This window comes from Pholcus phalangioides, unplaced genomic scaffold, assembly GCF_987345545.1.
Source record: "Pholcus phalangioides strain wild (caught in Gottingen) unplaced genomic scaffold, Ppha-v1.0 ptg000015l_1, whole genome shotgun sequence".
NCBI lineage: Eukaryota > Metazoa > Arthropoda > Arachnida > Araneae > Pholcidae > Pholcus > Pholcus phalangioides.
In genome coordinates, this window is record NW_028301608.1 from 49,980,018 (window position 1) to 50,000,000 (window position 19,983).

Sequence of the window (19,983 nt, forward strand, 5' to 3'; positions counted from 1 at the left end):
ATACCTAGGCTGACCATATTTCCTTCATGATAATAGGGGAATCGGGATCCAATTATACAATTATCTCAAATCTCTAATAATCACCAAAAAAATTTCTCCGGAGGGAAAAAAAGGAAGTAAAGTTACCAACTACAGACAGAAAATTTTTTAGAGCGGAGTTCGAATTATCAACCTTTGTAGTGAGAGTCCTATGAAATTTTATGTGTTTTTTTTGTCACTGTGGTGGTCGAGTGGTCATGGTGATTAAGTTGTATCGTAAAGACCCGGGTTCAAACCCCACCGGCACCACAGTGATGGTCGGAAAGTCGGTTTTCCGTGGTTTCCAGGGTCTACCTCCCCGTTAAAAAGTCTCACCACAGAGCAACAGGCCTACAAATGTTACAAATATTCAATCCTTACACTCCACTCACAATTTGAAACATAGTTTGGAAAAATCAGACGCAATACTAGGTACACACTTAGACTGTTAAGTACACAAGTTATTCCCGACTCCACAAAGGAGCTGGGCTAGAAGAAATCTCGGCAACGGAATAAGTCCCGTGGCAGAATCCTGGTGTTCATTCATTCAGCCAGAAAAAATTGTCAAAAGCAAGTAAAGGTGCCAATTAAAACCAAAAAAAGAAATTCAAAGGTTATTAAAGTTGTCAATTATCGCCAAAGTTGCTGAAATATCGGCAATAGTGGACTACTGCAAATCGTAATGGGTAAAAGTGTAATTCACCAAAAAAAACCGTGTATTTTTGACTGATATGTGAGATGAATTTTCTGTATTTACGTGACTAAAAGTAATTATGATAAAGTCATAATAAAATATTATTTACAATTCGTGAAAATCATCTGATTCTCGAATTTTATTTCAAAAATTCAAATAAGCCTCGTTGAAAATAAGGAAAAAAACAGGATATTTTATAAAAAAATAAAAAAAAAGAGGGGACGGCCAAAATTACAGGAATGCCCCTTAAAATACAGGTCATACGGTCACCCTATACATATACATGCAAATTTCTGGCCAGCGAGGTGTAGAAATATCGAATTTCTGGCCCACGAAGTGAAAAGATTGTGTACCCTCTTGTTTAATGCATCGATAACCTCCACTTGACGCATGAAAATCTGAAGAGATGCCAGTTTTAAAGTTGCAGTATTTCGTTCCCCCCGGCAGGTATTTTTTTACCAAAGATTGGTTTGTTTTTAAGAAAATATTTTGTTCATAGTAGTTGATCCGGCTTTCGAATTTATCTCAAAAATCTGTATCAAATCGAAAATATCACTAAAAGAATTGAAGGATAAAGAAAACAAAAAAAAATGGGAAGAAAAAAGGCATGTATAAAAGATATTAGAGAGAAATATCTGCGTAACGTTTGTATAGAAGATCTATGATCAATAGAGACAGGCCTTCACCTTCTTGGCGGATTGCCAGAGGATCAGCTTTTTCTCCCCACACACACAGAGAAGTCATATATAATATTACTCTTTTATTTTCCATACTCACCAAAATGTATACTATAGAAATTGGTCCATTTCTTTTCCGTTACTACTTGCCTGTATAAATCTTTTTCTCTTTCATCGTGTTGGCAACTGGCTCCAAAACTGTCGAATAGAAGGGGAAAATGTCCAGAGAGTGGCGGTTCTAGTAATAGTAGTAGTAGGATCAGGAAGAGAGAAAATGGTAGCAGACATCAAACTGTAGCTACTCTAACCAATCATCTGCCTGTGCCAAAAAAGTACTGGAACCACCCCGCGAGGAAATATGCCGCTGGCTTCTGTCTGGAGTAGGCAAAAGATTTAGACACGGGATAAAGTCCCAGGGAACTAACGGTTTACGAAAGGAGTAATCTACGCTAATACCGAGCCCGTCTTCCGGAGGTGAGTGCCTAGAAAATAAGATTGTTATTTTTGTCAGTAATAGATGGAATTTTTCTCAATAGAGAGAGAAACCTCGCTACAACGATATACTCAATCTCTGTATTTTTTAAATCTTTTTTTTAAAATTGCCTATAATAGTGAGGGGGCAAACTACGGCCCGCCGAAGATTACAAAATAATAGTATAGAAATTTTGAATTTCAGTGTTTTTAAAAAAATCATTGAAAAGGCCGTTTTTCCTTTTTCGCATATGGGAAATATAGACGTGAGGATTCAAATAGAAAATTATTTAAAATGCTTTGAGATATGCAATATAAATATGCATAAATTTATTAAAATATACTTATTTATTTTTTCATAGTTGTAAAGGATAAACCATAATGTCTCTCATTTGTAATGAAACCGTGGCAGTCTTTAAAGTAAACAAAACACATCCTGTCACTTCATTTCTCAGCATAAAAATTCCAATTATGAATCAATGTCTGGAACGCCAAATTTTTTTATTTTTGCTTTTTGGTCCGATCCTAAAAAAGTTTGCCCATCACTGGCCTATATACTAGTCTAATATTGGCCAACACTGGTCTAATATTAAATCCCTCTCAATATATATCGACGATATCCTTTTTATTACGCAATATCCCTCTATAACTATATTATTTGGGGAGATTTTGAAACTCCTATATATAACGATATTATTTTTTAATATTTCACTCAAAATCACCTCTGATGTGTTTTAAACGTTTCACCAGATTTTGTTTTTTCGAGGGTATTTAATGGCATAGGTATTTTTAACTATCTATCTGTTCTCCGAAAGTTTTTACGAAGTTGCCGTGAAGCTACTTTTCTATGTAGTACACAAAAGTGTTGTGAGGTAAATCACTTTACAGTAGTCAAACAACCGACTGAATTTTATTGATCAACTAATCCATCAGAACTTTTTGTTAGGAATAAATACTTAAGAATGCGCATTTTCTGTGGTGGCGATAATTACAAAGGTACCTCTCGATAAAGCGACAACCCCTCTATAACGATATTTTCTTTTTCCCGAAAGTATCGTTATATCGAGGTTTCACTTTAGTTAGTGTTTTGAGTGCGAGAACTGCGGCACCGAAATTTCTCCCATAGAGACAATGTTAAAGTTCTTCGCTTAATATGATAATTTCAACGGCTTCCAACCCCTCCCTGCTTCACACGTCAACTGTTAATACACATCAACCACTATACACATAATGGAAAAATTTGGAATTTGTGGAAAATATGTTACTAACTTAACATTAAGAAAAAATACATTTCTGAGTGTATGTACATACTCCAAGTATCCAGGTGTCTTCAATACGTACATTTAATTATTTTAATTTTGTTCTCTGATGAGCCTATAGATGGCACTAACTAACATGGCATTATTGTAATCATTGTACATAGTTGAATATAATTTTCATTTCATTTTTAATGTCTTCTTTAATCGATAAAATTTAATGACTGATCGTGATTCATCAGTTTCCTATATAGCTACGAATTATACTAACGTTGTAAAAATAGCAATTGAATTGTTCCCCGCATAATCGGATACCCCCTCTTAATAGGATATTGTGCGCTGGAATCGTTGATATCCGATTAAGCGGGGACGACTATATTGTAGGTTCATCTATCAATTGTTTCCAAAAAAAAAAATAAAAATGACGGTGTAAAAATAATTAAGATATATCTGAATTAGATTTTTTTGAAGTTTTTCGATTGTTTGTTAAAATTTTATGAATATAAAACTTTTCAATAATGCTTACATTTAAAAATAATAATAATTGAATATATATATATATATATTTCTCCAGCTGATCAATTACTAAAGTTGAGAATAATTTCATTTAACTTTAAGGAAATTCTCAGCTCAGGCCCATGTAACTTGTTCTATTTCCCTAGTAATTTTACGCAGAGGGTTGAAAGTCTCAGCGTGATGCTTTTATTATGATGCATTTGAATTATTATTAGAATTTCGAACAAGAAAAAACTCATGCTAAAACAAATTTAAATTGAAAAGAAATGTCAAAACTTAAATTATTCATGGATAGCCAGATTATCATAAAAAGACGTTTTTTTTTTTGTATTAATTGAAGCAGATTCATAGGTGGATACACCAACACCAAACATGGCCCCCACTCTGTCCCTTGCGAGATATAAGCGGTTCACCTTTCGTCTGAGACATGCTGGAAAATAGGTGGATACAGAGTACGGGAGGCGATGGGAGTCCCCTTCAGTGGGAAAATTGTATTATTAGCATAGGCCGGAGGGGGAAGTTAGACATTCACCCTCCCGTTCACTATACACACCATTCGTGATGCCCCCACCCCTCCGCCTTCCCGAGAAGCCTTTATCAGCTAGCTTATGAATATATTTAGTAGGTGGGGGGGATATTTATGTGAGTGTTTATTTTACTCAGTTTTCTAAAAGTAAATAATGCGAAATCTCTTGAGAAAATGATATTTATAAAAGGGAATTCCATAAATTCATACTTTGGGAATTATACCCGTCTTTCCTATTTAAAGGAACAGCAGTGATCATCAGAAGAAATGTTAAATGTTAAATGTTGCCAATACATCTTTGGAAAGAGTTAGAAGGAAAACTTCACATATATTTATTTCATTTATTTATTTATTTTTAAGAAAGAGTTTTTCTCAGAAATACAGAAATACAACTTGTACAATGCAACACAATTTTTGAATGTAATCCGGAAATAAGGGCTTTTTTGGTTGAGACATCTTCCCTAATCATAGTGAAGCCATAAAGCGGCGTAATTCATCACATTAAAGCTCTCGAATATGTCAACACATTCAATATGAATGCGGTTTAAGCATTCATAAGTTGCGACTAACATAAACGAGGACAAATGTGTTAATATTCAGTTAGACTAACGATAGGTATCCGATACATTCGTGATGATTAAGTTGTTAGGGGGGTCCACACCCATGGCTTTACTTTTACTTCATGTTGATTAACATGAATGATAATGACGTGATAACATGAATTCGAACGAAGTACGTTTCCTCGAACAACTTTTTTCCTATTTTCGCGGAAAAGACAAGGAATATTTGAATTCAGAGATTTTCACTTTATATATGCCTAAAAACTTGTCCCATTTTCGCGTGTGATCAGGAAAATGAGGTTTCATATATAAAATTGGATTATTTGGAAAATTAATCTCTGCTCTTCTTAATAATTTTTTAAAGCACTTTTCTTGTCAGAATATAATTATAGAGGAATTACAAATCCAAAAATATAAATAAACCGCTATATATTCGATGTATTTTAATGATTTTATATGATGACTGTTATGTTGTAATAGAAATTTCCGAAATTTCCACGTTCCCATGAATTTTTAGTGTCACTGAACTCCCAGTTTGGTTGTTTTCTTGGGTCACGAAAGGGTCTGCAACGCATGGCTCACAGGTCACATGTAGTAGCTCTGAAAGATTCTTTCCGTGGCCCGAGGATGAAAAGACATATAGTTACAGAGTTTACAGAAATTTTTAAATAAAATCTGGGTGAAAGAAGTATTTTCAGAATTTGCAGCACATTCATAATTATTAAAAAATATTTCCAAAATTCTTATCAAAGTTGATGAAATTGGATATTTAATGAAAAAGAAATTTCGGAAGAAATAAAGTTCTTCAATTATACAGGGGCCCTGAACCCGTTGTTTCGTTCTACCAACTGGATGCCACTGAATCCTTATCCACATTTACACTTAAGTCCTTATAAATCCAGGGGCTCTTAACGAGTTCGGTGCTCTGGGTCCACCTCGAACCAAACATAATTACTGAATGAACAGAAACGTTTAAAAACATCGGCGCGCAAAACCATTCTCGAACTAAACGAAAATCAATAAAATTTCAGAATAAGTGAGAAAAAAATTTTAATTAACGGGAAATATAAAGCTAGAATAAATGGGAAAAATAAAGCCAGAAATGGTTGTGGAAAAAATTCAGAATTAATGGGAAAAAACAATTTTGGAATCAACGATGATATATAATTTAAAAATTAATGAATAAAAATAAGGGGAAAGTTTAATTAGAATTTATGAAAAAACATAATTCAGAATTGGTGAAAATTTCATAATTATGATATCACAGAATCGAAATCAAACAGTAAAGCAAATCAGTCATCATTTGGAATCAAAAATCTTGAATAATTTTGGGGCCACTGTGTGATTCGAGATTCTGAACTCCGATGGCATATCAACTAGAAAACGCCACTATGTTAATCTAATAAAAATAAAATAGGTATCGCTGTTTGAATTGTTAACAAACGGACAGATCTCTTGTATTTGGCCCGAAACGTCTAGAACGTTCAAGATTCCCTGGGTTATGCAGTAAATTCAGAATATATTCAGTGGTCGCAAGAAATAACTTTGATTATCATTATTCAAAGCGGCGCGAGAATAATCGATAAAACCATCGTTCGTACGAGAAATAATTAGGTTTATCTGTTCAAGTTCAGTTAATATATAATGAATACTAACATTGCTTTTGTTTTTTTCTTTCTTCTTTTGTTTTTTTTATCAACCGTAAGACCCATAAGACGTTCGTTTTACTTCGAAATTTCTAGAACTTAGAGATTGATCTAATTGAAGCATCGAAGTTGTTGAGGCAATCATATGTCTAGACAATTTTAACGATAATATCTTCACCAACAGTAAATACACAAACAATAGGCACTGATTTTGAAGTTTTCTCAAAGGAGATCGATCTTGACGATATCATTCAGAGATGCGATAAGCACAGAGCAGTTATTCGTTTTGATTTTACTCGTCCGTGTCAAAGTACGGTGGAACCTCGATATAACGATACTCTGTGGAGCAAGAGAGATATCGTCGTAGAGTTGTTATCGTTATATCGAGAGACCACATTGCTATCACGGACCACCAAATTCCTGCTGTTGTTTACATCTTTTCTAAATTGGCGTTGTTATCATCAGAAATACACGAAGTGTTTCTTCGCCACAGAAAATTGTAATTGATTAGTCGATCAATAAAATTCAGTTGAATGAATTGTCCCTGTAAAGAGATTTACCGTATCGTACTTTTGTCTTTTACGAAAGGAAAAATTCGTATCAATAACTTCATCAACATTATCGGTGATCGTGTGGTGCGAAACACTGATGTTGGTAGACGCTCTCGAATGACGAAGTTAAAATTAAGTGACGAAAAATTGACGAAATTGAAATTAAGTGACGAAGTTAAAACAAAGTGACAGTTAAAATTAAGCGGCAGAAAGTGAAGACGTTAAAATTAAGTTTGAGACGATTTTTTGTGAAGTATAAAAAAAATCGTCGTAGAGTGGTTTCAAATTTCTCTTTGAAAATACATGCATCGTTATAGAATAGAAGGATTTATCGTAGTAAAGGATATCTCGTTGTATTGAGAGGAGTTTAACATTAGACTCTGGGCGATTCCAAACAAAATTCAAAAAATATCATTATTGAGGTATTTATTATTATATCGAGCATCGTTGTAGCGGAATTCACTGCTTATAATAGAAATTTTCTTCTTTAAGAATTGAAAAAAAAATATATCCAGAACTGCACTTTTATGTTCCGAATTTTGATATTATGTAAATTTACATCATCAAGGTCAGTGAAGATTAATTTTTTTTGTAATATTGTTGTATATTGAATTTTTTTGTTAATTATTGTCTTAAGAGATAGTAAAATTGGAAATTTACTAAATTCTATAATCCATTGGAAATTTTTGTGTGCTACCTCTTTTCCAATTTCCAACACTGTAATTTGGTTCAATTTCCCACCCCGCTCAAAAGTTATTTTTCTCCATTCTACATACCGGAATAAATACTAAATCTGAGAAATTTTGTGTGGCATCGATATTTTCTTTTCCTATAAAATATGATCGATTATATCTTTCTTGAGTAAGAATATCATTTTTAGTTGATATTATACCGTTGACAAGAGGAAAAGAACCAAGCAATGGAAGAAAAGTCTTATATCGTATAACTTACAGTGAAGAATTTTCTCCCCGAGAAAGATATTGCGTCTTTTTTTCGGTGATGAAAACCCGGATGGAATTACGCTAAGTCTGAAAAATCCAATATTCTAGACGGAAACACGTCCACTAAATCTCAAAGGAAACTAAAAATGACTGTCCTGGAAATAAATCTCTCTTTTCATATTGTAAAGCCTTTCCATTGCTCTTTTGTATGTACGCATGTTCAGTATAAAAAAAATAAAATAAATAGAAGTTAAAAAGCTTTTTCACTTTAAAACATTTCAAGCTTTCTGTTTCAATCAGTGGCTTACGGCCATTGAATCTCTCTAAAATTGACTGAAAATGAGTGCGATATATTGGTGCTTTCTATTCCCTTCCTAAAGTTGAAGTTTCGCAATCGAAAAAAAAATTCTGATAAAATGGATAAGAATAAATGGGAGGATCAAATTCATGTAAATACTTCATTTATCTGAGTGTCACTTTGTGCAATGAAAGCTCTATCTCGTCTGTGCCTCTTACGATTTTCACAATGGAAATATTATGAACACTGTATTTCTGTATCATAAAAGTGTAATCAATCCACGCATCTGGTGGGAGACTATGCGCAAGGACAAGAGTAATGTGACTATGCGCAAGGACTACATTTAAAATCGTAATGAAGTCTGCCTCCAATACGCACTTTGATCTTAGCCAAAAGGCCGAGAAGCGATTGCCTCCTCCAATGCGCATTGCCGCTGTGGTGGTCGAGTGGTCATAGTGAGGCATGACCCGCATCGCGAGGATCCGGGTTCGAACGCCACAGTAGTGGTCGCCTGAAGTTTTGGTTTTCTGTTGTTTCCAACTTCGAGGCGCGAATGCGAGCCGATCTCCCCGTTAAAAAGTCTCGCCACGGTGAGCAACAGGCCTTACACAACATTACAAATATTCAGTCATTATACTTCACTCACAATTTGAAGTATAGATGGCAGCACTGAAATATCAAACACAACACTAGCTACACGCTCAGACTGTTAGGTGCACTCACTTTACTCACTTTGTCCCAGACTCTGCCACGAAGCTGGGCTGGAAGAGATGTCGGCAACGGGATAAGTCCGGTGGCAGAGCTCCTGGCGTTCATTCGGTGCCTTCAATATGCCTCAAACGTGTATGTGTTACGGTAAATATGTGATAAATTTGGTTATTATACATAATAACCGGTTGTTATGCATACTTATCAATCATTTTGGTAAGTTTGATAAATTTCCTTAAATTCATCACTTTTTCCGGTGATTATGCATGATACTCAATGTCATGCCGTTGGAAAATATAATATACTAGCTATAATACCCGGCGTTGCCCGGGTTTTCTTCAATGAGGCTTTTTTGGATCACGTGATATCTCCCTCTTTCTTTGAGGGACATGCAAACCGTGTCTAAGTTAACCAATATGGCGACTTCCTGCGTGACTTCATGAAATAAACAAATCTAGATTTAAAGGAACATAGAAACGAATATATATTTTTTTCTTTTTTAAGGGGTGCTAGGTATTTCGATCCCCCCCCCCCGAACTTTAAGTTCTCCATCTGCCTGTTTCAGCTTTCAAAAATGCATAATTGAAGCTGTGGAATTTCTTCGATGTACTTTACGGGCCCATAATTAATTTTAAAACATCCTAAACTATGAATTTATGCAGTTGAATATCAAAAGACAATACGGAGACATTAATTTTTGCTTGAGAAGATATAAATAAAAAGTTGAAATCAATGTTATTGCATGAATGTCCAACTCAAAAGTAGGTCCGGCTAATTACTTCATATTTGATCTCCTGGGCTTCGTATATCTCTAATCGAACTCGATATTTCAGAAATCTAGAATTCAATACAATTTTTAAAATTATGTATGTGACAGAAAACTCCACAAAATTTCAGCATTTCTACAGTAAAATCGGCAATTTTAACACTGATTTCTATGGGGCATCGTCCTTTGCCTTACCCTCAAAGTGATGCTGATGATGGTGTCTATTCAAAAAGCTCTCATTACTGGGAGGATTGAATAAAGTGGCAAACCATTATAAAGGCATAAATATTATACATATACGTACAGCATTAAAGAAACGACAAACCATTGTAAAGGCATATACACGTCTTAAACGCATTGCTAGGGAACCACGGTAACCAAAGTAAACGTTCGGAAAGTGATTGTTGAGGCCCAAAAACCATTGTTGCCCTACGGTTTTTTGCCCATTTGGGGCATTTGCCCTGGTCTGACGAAATTTTAAAGTAGCCTATCGTTCAAGTCGGGTCCCATTTGGTATATATGCAAAATTTGGTGACTATCGATCTAAAATTGTAGATTTGTATAGAGAACATACACACACACACACACACAGAAAATCAATTTTATATATATAGATAAATCGCACTACAGTCGAATCCCACTATAATGAACTCCAAGAAACCAGAGAAATCACTTCGTTGTAACGAAATTTCGTTATAAAGGAATTCCAGATTTTTACATTGTTCTTATGTAAACTTATCTGGGTGATTAGAAAAGCTTTCGATAAAACGAGATTTTCGCTATAACGGTATTCGTTAAAACGGGATTCAACTTTATATGTTATACTATGCATGATATGTACGATACATGTATTGTATCACCATATCGGAGTGTTATCGTAAAATTTGTTATCATTATGTCGAGGTGCGGACTATATTCATCACACATGCTAGACTCATTTGGAATTTTTTTTCATATTTATCAAATTCACCAATTATACTCTAGGGTATTATGCATAATCACTGATAAACGCGATAAATTTCATATATTTATCAAATTTACCCCAACGACACTTATATCTACCACCAACTTAACGGTTATTATGCATATTCGACGGTAAAAGTGATAATTTATCAAACTTACCAAGACCATTGGTAAGTACGCATAATAACTGTTTATTTTGTGTAATAATAGGACAGGAGTTTTGTAACTTAACAGCGTAGGATAACTTAACCGTTCAATTGGCAAGCAATGGAAGCCCCCTGAAACCTGCATTCTCCAATGAAAACATATTAACCATTCTATACCGGTATAAATTTTATGCCCTCATAATGTTTTTATGCTTGCCGCATAGTGTCAGCATTTTTTGTCTGTCAAAAATGAGTATTGGTATAACTTGAAAATAACGGGTGGCAGGATATTTTGTGGCAGACAACCCACACTACGATGTGCATTTTTTTTCTTTTGTAGATGGCAGCAGGAGTTTTAGTGTAACAATAATATGCTGTATTGCAAGTGTTCGAACTTCCGGCCCTCGGGGCCCCATCAGTTTTTTCAGTTAAAGTTGTTCCGGTAGAAAAGTACCAATTCACAAAAGACGATAAATACCTTGGCTGACCATATTCCTTTCATAAAAAAACGAAATATCGCCAAAGAAATTGTCATATCCAGGTAAAGTTGCCATTTACAACCAAAAAAATTGTCAGAAACAAGTAAAGTTGCCAGTTAGAACAAAACGAATTGTCAGAGACAGGTAAAATTACCAGTCACAATCAAACTATTGTCAAACGACAGTAAAGTTGACAGTTACAACCAAAAAAGTTGATAAAAGCAATTAAATGGACAACTGTCATTAACATTGCTGATTGTAGTACCCATCATTTTTCGAAAAATGATGGGTACTGCAAGTCCATATTTAATTCTCAAAAAACGGGTATATATTTGACAAATATTGTATGATGAATATATATATGACTAATCGTAGATATCATAACACAATTTAAAAGTTATGAAAATAATATTAACTTTTTTACTTCGAAAATTTGAATTAGCCTTATTGAAAATAGGGGAAAAAACGGGACATTTTACAAACAATTTTGGGCGACCAACATTACGTAAATTAATGCTATATGTAAAAAATTTTGGTCCGCGATCGGTAGAAATACCGCAAATCGGAGGCGCGGACTGAAAAGATTGTGCTATACTGTCTATTGTGCTCTATTGCCTATTATTATACACGAGAGAAACAACTTTAGGTGGAGACCCTTGCTGCTACCTGTCGAATAAAAATAAAACTATCGGTTATGATTCTCTCGAAGTGAAATTGGTTGTTTGTTTTAAACCAACATGAAAATGAATGCATGATACTGTACACTGTTTTTATACTGCATACCGGCGTAAATTTTATTCGTCAAAATATCGGCCAATATGATTTTAGTGCTCGCAAGAACTGATTTTGCAGCAAATAGAAAGACATTATAGTGACAGGTATTTTGGTGCATGAAGTTTTCACTGTTACGCAACATGAAAATATATTGATTTTTGGAATCATAACACATTTTGTTCATTTTCAAACTTCACACCAGTTTAAAACCAACAACTTTCTTTAAAAACAATAAAAGATAGTTTAGTTTTTATTTCATAAGTGACAGAAGGGGGGGGGGTCCCATATTTTTGTGATTTTTATTATTTTTCTGTGATTTCCCCATATTTTTGACATTTTTCCGATGTTTTTGTATAGAAGAGATACGCGCATAGATGCCACTTGAATTATTTATTTTAATCAATATTTATGCGCATTTCCCATCCACATAAAAATATATATCCGAACGGGAAAGTGAATATAATTCTAATGTATTCATTAATTTTCAAGGCAACGTAATTTATCCTTCTGACGCATTGAAATATTTTGCGTGTAATCTTGGCATACACATTACTGCTTTTACGTTATCAAGAAGACCAAGCAAGCCAAGGGGGGCAATTAGCATAATATGCCGGCGACTTTTGGCTGTGGTGATCAACAGCAAACTAATTCTTTTGAAAATGATCATCCGATGGTTGGTTTCCGTGGTTCCCAACTTCAATGAGAGCTGATCTCCTTGTTGAAAAGTCTCGCCTCGGAGAACAACAGCCCAACATTGGTACAAATATTAAATCATTACACTTCACTCATAATTTACTAAAATAGATGGCAGTATTAAATTTCAAGCACAGCACTAGATACACGCTCAAGACAGTTAGTCACACTTCCGACACAACTCATTTCGGTATTATAAGTAAATTGCCCGTGGCGATAGACCGGAATTGTGCTCCGTTTTAATGACTGGAAAAAGGCATTGAGAGATACATTAAAATTTCAAAACATTTCCCCTCTCATTCGCATATTCTTTGGAAATTGGAAACGATTGTAAAAAAATCTGAACGATACGAACTATGTTTGACATGTAAATTTATATCGGTGTAACTCTCTTTTGGAGAAATGGATGAGAAAGTAAGGGAAAAAATTGAGCAAAAAATGAAAGAATTCGTGCACATTTCGTATCTTGACATTCAGTATTTCTTCTGCAGCTGCAATGCAGTAAACGTCACATTAAAAACCAGCGACGATTTGTGTCAAGCTATTACAGAAAACTTCTTTCCCATGTGCTTTTTTCATACCCTACACGGAAAAAATAAAATGAAATCTTAAGTCATCCGCCAGTCGTCGCTGTAATCGGAAGTCGTCGTCGTCGACGTTAGTTTTTGGGCAATGAATTGACTGAAGTTTTAACATTTAATCAATAATGGAAGCTGTTTCTGACGCTACTGGAAGTGACGCTATTGCTGCACGTCTTTTTTTCTTTTTTTTTTGTGAGCTATTCGTTAGGTCTTAACGGGAAATAATCACGCATGCTTCCAGAGAAATAAAAAGTAACTGCTTGTTCTCCGGTAATTTGACGAAGTGATTATGCAATCGAGGATGACAGGAAAGTTCCACTGCTTCTGCTGCTCGTCTCTGCACAACTGCTAACATACTTTTCCGAATCGACTGTAAATTACAGTGAAAAATAATTTTTCGAATCTAGTTTTAAATGCTTCATAATGTCTTTTCCAATGAAAGATGGAACTCAATCATTGATTTGTGGACTCATTAGAATGACATAAACTACTTTTTTTTAAAAAAGGAAATTGAAGTATCGTGTGCGAAAAGCGTTCAAAGCGATTAGACGAAAAATACATCTGAATTCTAAAAATATACCACGTGTCGAATTTTTTTTATTTCAGTGCTCTATCGTGAAATACAATCGCACCTTATATAACTTACATTAATAGTACAGTGAAATCTCGCTACTACGATACCCGATACAACGAATTTTTAAAAAAAAATCGTATTTGCAATTGCGTATAGTCTAATGTCAAACTCCTCTCGATACAACAATATCCTTCACTACGATAAATCTCCTCTATAATGATATTTTTCATGAGGTTTTGAAACTCTGCTACAACGATACCTTTTCTTCAGTGAAACCTAGCTTCAACGATACTCGATATAACGATAAATTCCTATACAACGATATTTTCTATATGTCACTCAAAATCACCTTCGATATATTTTTTAATTCCTCGTCAGTACTTGTTATTTCGAGGGCGTTTAATAACATCGGTATTTTGCAATATCTACCGTCCGAAAGTGTTCACGAAATTTCTGCGAAGTTATTTTTTTGTGTAGTACACAAAAGTGCTGTGCGGTAAACCACTTTACAGACTTAATTTTAATAATCAGTTATAACTTTTTGTTGCGGATGCTTACTTTACGAATGCTTAAGGCTATGACTCTTTTGTAGCACTCTCTAACGACAAAATTTTATGGTGGTGCAAAAAAAAACGCCAATTCAGAATACATGTCAACAGCAGCATAAATACCGTGGTGACTAATGATGATGCTACCACCTCTCGATACAACGACAACCTCTCTGCAACGATATTTTTTCTCGATTCGCAGAGTATTCTTATATCGAGGTTTCACTATGTATTGATATATAAAAATTAAAATTTTCGTCGATAGAGGGCACTACACAGAAAGCAAATCACTACAAATACGCAAATCACGGTCCTGGATGCAAGATTAACAGCTGATCTCTGAATTTTCCTCTTACTGGCATTCGCATAAGATTTCCATTGTGGTGTTGACATTGGTAGGTAAAGCACTATTGATGTATTTATTCTACCTCAGCCGCGAATCACCGGCTTTAGTTTTACGAACGTTTCGGGCGCAGAAGAGATTGAAGAAGGATAAGGTCTGAAAGGCTATGATTTTTTTTGCAGCGCTCTCTAACGACAAAATTTGAACTAATTTTATTTTCCTGTGCCAAAAAAAAAAAGGAATCCCTCCCTCCCCCTCGTGATAATAAGTATTTCGCAAACCACATTCACATTTTATAATGCTTTAAATTTTTATGGAATTTACCTATTTTCGAATTCGGTCTGACGCCCTGTTTGTATCTGAGACCGAAATGACTTTTTACTTCACTGTACGGTGTTTGAAAATGTAAGCTCGAGTCACTAAAAGAAAAAAATAAATCGTTTTTAGTAAAAGTAACTTCAACCATAAAGAAAAAAAAAATAGTGGTTTTACTATCGGTTGCCCAACGAGATTAAATAGACGAGAAACAAAGTTAATACTTTCTTTTTTGCTCCACTATTCTATTATCCCGTTTTATTTTCTCCAGGAAGAGAATGGAAAAAAAAAGCTTATATAATCGGAAAACTCAATTCAGAGAAGAAGGGAAAATTTACTTTTTTTTTCAATTCATATGTTTCTGATATTAATATTAATAGCATTTATTAAAAGTCATAGAATAAAAAAAAAAAGAAGAAAAAACTTTCGATCATGATTTTTTTTTTTTTTCAAAAATAGTTTTTCATTATTCATTGGAATTTACATTTCGTAGCATTTTATATTCATCGTCAATATCAAATTAAATTCAATGGATATTGCTCTTTACTATGAACAAAAAAAATTATCTTCGAGCAGGGGAAAAAAAAACCATTTAAATATTTATTTAATTGTTATCGTAAAATACGGTGAAACTCGGTTATAACGACATCGTAGATTCTGGGAAATTCCGTCGTTGTAACAGAGGTGTCGTTACAACCAAGGTTGACGTTTTCGAGGAGTCTTAATTACAGAAATTATAATCAGATGCGATCTAATAGTGTGAATGATATCATATTTGATGAGGATATAAATATACGGGAAACTGGGACTCCATGCCCGCTCATAAACATAATTCATTTTGTTTTCTTTTGTATATTGTATCCTAACCATGTTTCTTAATTTATCATTTACTTACTTGTGTCTGTAATCTGTAACTTATTACTACAAATTTATTTGAATAAATTGAACTGAAATTGAAAAAAAAATGTTGCCAATTGTTTGCCAAATCGGCAATTATGCCTTATAAATAACTCTTGGCGAGAAATGTAGAGCTACTGCAGTGATTCAAAATGCATTTCACGAGGGGGGGGGGGGGGATTGAACTCCGCCAGGGCCGTCTTAACAGCATCAACGGCTCCCGGGGGCTAGAAATACCTGCTAACAAAATTATATACTCACTCTCGAAAATCTGACACCAGATCTCATTTTAATGAGGCCTATTCTGCAGGATTTCTGAGTGGGGTTCATGCGTTAAGATGGCAGTGAATACGGCAAATATAAATGAAATCAATATTCATATTTGTAGTCATAATTACCATAATAATTTATAATTCGTATATTATACAGTTTATCTTCATCCCAGATTTTAGCAAAGCTTAAGAACAAAAAAAGAAAAGTCTTCGTCGAAAACACAGGCAGTCTTCTTTATGAGAAATGTCAAGAGAGTCAAAATTAAAAAATGTTTCCACACTCGTCATATTATCACCCTAACTTTGAAAATAATAAGGAATAACGATAAAAAATGTGTTATATCCAAGGTCACTCTGTTCTCATTGACATTATAAGTAGGGAGCTGTGGCCCGATTCTTATATTTGTTCACATCTAACGAATATGTGCGATGTGTGATAAGAACAAAATATATTTTTATAGCATCAGTTAACATTATGCAGTTACCAATACCTTTGTTATAAATGAAAATATTTAATTAAAGTTCAATTAATCGATCAAAATTTTTTGATTGACCAATTAAAAATTTTATTCGATTCCCAGCCTAATTATAAACAAGGTTCATTAACATTTTTCTCTTTGGGATTTTGTTACAAAAACACAATTATTGACTTTATAAACTGGGTGTCGTGTGTTACAACCGCGGTCTTTATAACCGAGTTCAATTGTAGTTTATAAATATGTATTTTCCTGAATCATAATTTGTTATGAACAAAACAAAAATTCGCAACCAAGATTATATGGAAAAGAAAAAAAAATTCATTTTCAAATTTCTAACGTGTTGAGGGAAAACATTAAAAAAATTGAATTCCATGTGTGTTTCTTATGGTAAATTTAAGTTATGTCTCATACAACATCAAGCTGAGTTGCCAGCTAATCATTTCTCTCGACAAGATGCTCTTCCCTTCCAATTAAATTATCCCTTTAATCCCGTTATCAATGCAATTGTTCTGAAAGAAAACGGAGAGAGAGAGAGAGAGAGAGAGAGGGCGCATTCTCCTTTATGATTGGATATGCTCGAGTCAATATTGAGTGGGTACGGGGACTTAATGTAACCTTAATTACGGGCTCTTGTTATTCTCCACAGCGCGATTCTCGTTTGTGTCTCCCAAAGATAACCATAAATTTTTATGGGTTTATTCCTTCTATGCATACACACGCCATTTAATACATATAAACGTGTAAGAGATTACCGCTAATTTTGAGTTCAAGCATATGTGTGTATGTAATCTCGTTGAAAATATTTTTCGCTTTTATACGCGCACTTTTAATACATTTTAGCCCTAATATGTTTTCAATTTTGCGGGATTTTACTCTACTTAAAGTGTCATTTTCATGCCCAATTTATGGTTCTGGTTACGTTATTCCTGTTATTGAACTGTTATGCATAAATAAACGGGAAATATAATCCAAAATAAACCCATGAAAGTAGAAAAAACAATGAAGCAAATTTCTTCAAAAGTATTGATTTTTTTTTTTTAAATGCTTCACACCGAGGAAAACGGATATAAATCGAACTCACTAAGGGCATATTAAACTAATGAGCTCAAAATAATAATAATAAACTCATGAAAAGAAAAAACAAATCATTCAGGATATATATTCGACGCTCGTTATAATAAACACGCGTCGTTGCGACGATTCCATTATAACGATCGGTATGCTTTTTTCTACACTGTTATTTTTCGGTACGATCGGTACGTTTTTTACTGCACTGTTATTTTTCATCCACTACAACGACCTACATATAACATTCGATCCAATAGAGCGTCCGAACTCAGCTCTGTGTCCCGGTTTTTTTTCCAAGGAAGTATATTTAATCTAAATAGATTTAGAAAATCTATGTTTTTCATTCGACGGAATTGTATTTGATGTTGACAACATATTGGAGAAGTCGGCGTGTAGTTAATTATTAATATTTTTATTATTATTTTCTTACCTAATGCATTTTTTCACTTCAACTGCTAACATTACAACAAAAAAAGGGTTTTTTACATTTTTATTCCGTTCAAGTATGGAATTATCTTAGTTTTTTTTTTTGTTTTTCAAATGTTCGATAGAGCGATATAACGACCTCCCGATATAACATCCGTTCTCTGCAGAACAAGGTGGGTCATTATAGTGAACGTTGACCGTATCAATTTAGAAGAGTATGTATTTGTTTTTTCTTTCAGCTAATTCAAATAAATATGAAAAAATCGCAATTATTCTGCAAAAATTAAAATTTAAACAATTTTTTCCATATGTTTTAAGAGAAAAAAATTGTAATTCAGTCTTATTTTTCATCTAAAGATGGTATAAAACGAAAAATGGACTTGTTTGCACCGATTTACACAGATTCAGCAAACGGATGTTATAACTAATTCATGAAACAGTTTAAGCTAGGAGAATGGCGTATATTTACGAAATGAAATTTTTATTACGACATCGAGGAGAACTTACGATCAGTTAGGTTTGTTAGAAGTTAGATACGATTCTTTATTTCAAAATATGAAAAGAGATGGTAACACGAAAAATGCATGACTCTGACTACATAAACACATTAATGCCACGCATGTGCATATACAACGCTTTCCGGCATGTACCGAATCCTTAGAAATTCCGCGAAGGAATGTGTACGAGTTTCATGGACGGTTAAGTCAAGTGTTCTTAACCTATAGTTTTCGACCCAAACTTGGGTCGCATGGACTCCCGAGATGAGTCGTTAAAATTCACTAACAGCCAGGGATTCTTGAGCTATGGATCACGACCGAAAGATGACACAGATTTGCGGGATCCACTCACGCCAAGAGACTCAAACTATTGATCACCACTAAATTTGATCTGCATTAGCTTCGTAGATCGGTCGCGTTACAAACCCCCTTACATATTATCAGTTCCCTTTACAGTTCATCATAAATTCACTTACTGTGCCACTGGTTTCATCAGTTTCGAATATCAAAGTCCCGTAGGTCACCAAGTTGATATTATTGTTGATTTTGGGTCGCAGATGAAAAAGTTAGAAACCCCAAGGTTAAGTAGTAGTAGTAGGTAGATACGATTGAGATATTCAGTAATTTTTTTCGGCGTAAGCACCGAAACTTTCCAAATTAGTAGTTACAATTTCCTTGTAATTATAAAAAATTTAAAATCCAAAAAAAATGAATTATTCAAAATTGATTAACAAAAAAAATTATTTGTCAGGATAACCCTTGTTAAATGTGGAAGAGTAAAATACTAAAAGCTTGTTAGTGCTCAGAATAGTTGAAAGGAATGTAATAATTTGTATGGATGTTATACGATAATGTTAAAAAAAAAAAAGTTAATTTCTTGAACATTAAACTTTTGAAACACGAATTGCACTTATAAATAGCGTAAGGGCCGCAAGTCAAAAATTATATTCCCAAAAACGCAATCGCTGTGGCGGGTATTCCAAGAAACGTGTGGTACTGTATATTTATTTTCCTTTTTAAGGGAAGATAGTTTAGGAGATAAAACCAAAACCAATTTATCAGATCTCATTTATTAGCTTTTATGAATCATTATCTTTTGGTATAATAAGAAAATATAAAGCATTGGTTTTATCTTATTCCACGGGCAATCTCTATTTTTTTATGATTTTCTTTTGTCCGACGTCCGACGGCAATCTTACTTCACTGATTAATAACAGAAAAAAAGAAAAGAAAGTATTGTTGAGCAGTGTTAAAAACATATGTGAACCACATTAGCGCTATCGTTTCAGGAATAGTTTCA

At 34.0% G+C, this 19,983-nt stretch overlaps 1 protein-coding gene across 1 annotated transcript in view; it reads left to right on the top strand.

Annotated features, from left to right (window-relative positions):
* The first annotated feature begins 1,724 nt into the window (after positions 1–1,724).
* LOC149076154 (sodium/potassium-transporting ATPase subunit alpha-like) overlaps positions 1,725–19,983 on the top strand; it is a 137,511-nt gene continuing 119,252 nt past the window's right edge. Inside the window, exon 1 of the mRNA XM_089243698.1 lies at positions 1,725–1,863. The gene's annotated coding sequence lies outside the window, so the exon portion shown is untranslated. The remainder of the gene's footprint in view (positions 1,864–19,983) is intronic.